The sequence below is a fragment of the Acomys russatus genome, chromosome 4 (genome assembly GCF_903995435.1).
Source record: "Acomys russatus chromosome 4, mAcoRus1.1, whole genome shotgun sequence".
NCBI classification, from domain to species: domain Eukaryota; kingdom Metazoa; phylum Chordata; class Mammalia; order Rodentia; family Muridae; genus Acomys; species Acomys russatus.
In genome coordinates, this window is record NC_067140.1 from 13,907,117 (window position 1) to 13,908,968 (window position 1,852).

Sequence of the window (1,852 nt, forward strand, 5' to 3'; positions counted from 1 at the left end):
GCACCACCACCACCTGCGCCCGCCCGCAACTGTCCCTCGGGGCTTACATCCAACTTCCTTGCCCCTGTGCTAAGAAAGGGCAGGAGGAAGAGAGATTTCTCACCCAGCGTCAGACCACACACTATCCTCAGCCGTACAGTAACTGTCAATCACGAATGATATTCTAATGTCTTTACGGTGTGGGGGTGCTTCCTGTTTTTGCAATCTTGTTAATCCCTCTTTCTGTCTTTGTCTCTTTCTGATTCTTCGTGCATCTTTGCCCCACTCTGTGGATCCAAGCCTAAGGCATTTGCCCTCCAGACATCTGCGTTCCCCATGAGGTCCCTCTCAGAGCTAGTCATCACCCACTATGGCACCCTCACCTGGGTTTGATCTTCGGCCCACGACATGTTACTGGTCAGGTTTTGGCCCTTTTCACTGTACCCACAGCCTCTTCTCCTTCAGGCCCAAAAGGAAGAACCCGTGGATAAAGATGCTTCTATATCCAGATATAGGTGACCCAGAACGCACTATGGGAGCGAGGGGGGAGGGGGCATGGGTGAAGGAGAGTGCTGGGTGCTCCCCAGTTCTGTCCAAGTCAGGGTGTGATGGATCAGTCACCATCATGACTCTGTAGAGAAGCCATGGGATTCTGAGCCGTCAGACCTCCTAAGCCTAGGGGCCGCCTGGCAGCTCTGGCAGCCAGCAACTTGCTATAACCATATGCCAAGCAAGAAGATAACTGCAGAGTCAGAGGCAAACAAGGGGCCTCTTCGGACCATGCCTTTCCCAGGACAAGGCAGACAGAAGTCATGAGGCAACCAGGCAACTGAGAACTGAGTCTCTCCATACGGAGCCCATGACTAAACTCCAGCCCACCTCTGGTCACCCTTACCTTGCCTACTCTGTGCTTATATGGAAAAGGAAAGTGGGTAGGATTCTGGCTTGGGCTATGAAAACCAAACACACGGTATAGTTGGCGTCAGTGTCTGGTCTTGCCTGGTAGGGAGAATTGATTTGAAATATGCATTCAGTCTACGTTCAAAACACCCTGAACATGCCAGGTCTCATGTGAAATGTGAGTTCAAAGCTCTAATGATCTGGAACTTTCCTTAACCTTCAGAGGAAGAGCTTGTTTCCTGTAAGCCCACCCATCCACCCCTACCCCACCCACCTACCCACCTGATCCGGCCCCCAAATTTGGAAAGTCCCATATGAAAGCAGCAAGAAGATTTTTTTCATAAGACCCCACAGAGTTGCAGGGCAGTGGTGGCGCACACCTTGAATCCCAGCACAGAGGCAGGGGAATCTCTGAGTTCCAGGCCAGCCTGGTCTACAGAGTGAGCTTCAGGACAGCCAGGGCTACACAGAGAAACCCTGTCTCCAAGCAAACAAAAAGACTTGCTAGCACATTCACTGATTTCTTTTTTCTGGTTTTGTTTTGTTTTCTTGTTTGTTCTGTTTTGCTGTCTTCCACTGATTTCTGTTGTCTGCTAGGTGAAATTCAGTCTGCAAGGCAAGGAAGAAGCTCGCTCACGTGGCCCTAAACAGTGAATCTTGGCTAAGAAATTCAGGGCACATTTTCAATTGAGCTATGTCCCCGCCATGAAATACCCAGCCTCAAAGAGTTTGTGTCACTGTCCCATGGTGATGTTGACACAAGGAGGAAGCAAGGGGGAGTTCCATAGAGCACTGACAGGGGAACTGGCCTCCAGGGCCACTCAGTCATCCTCTGGCCTTCCTCAGCAGCATCACAAGGTGAGTGTGAGCACAAGCCCAGGTACACAGCTCTGCCCCCTTCTTTGCCTTTCTCAGGAGACCTTACTTCCAATGGTCCCACCTGGAAGTCTGACCCCCAGAGCTCCAGCTCTGC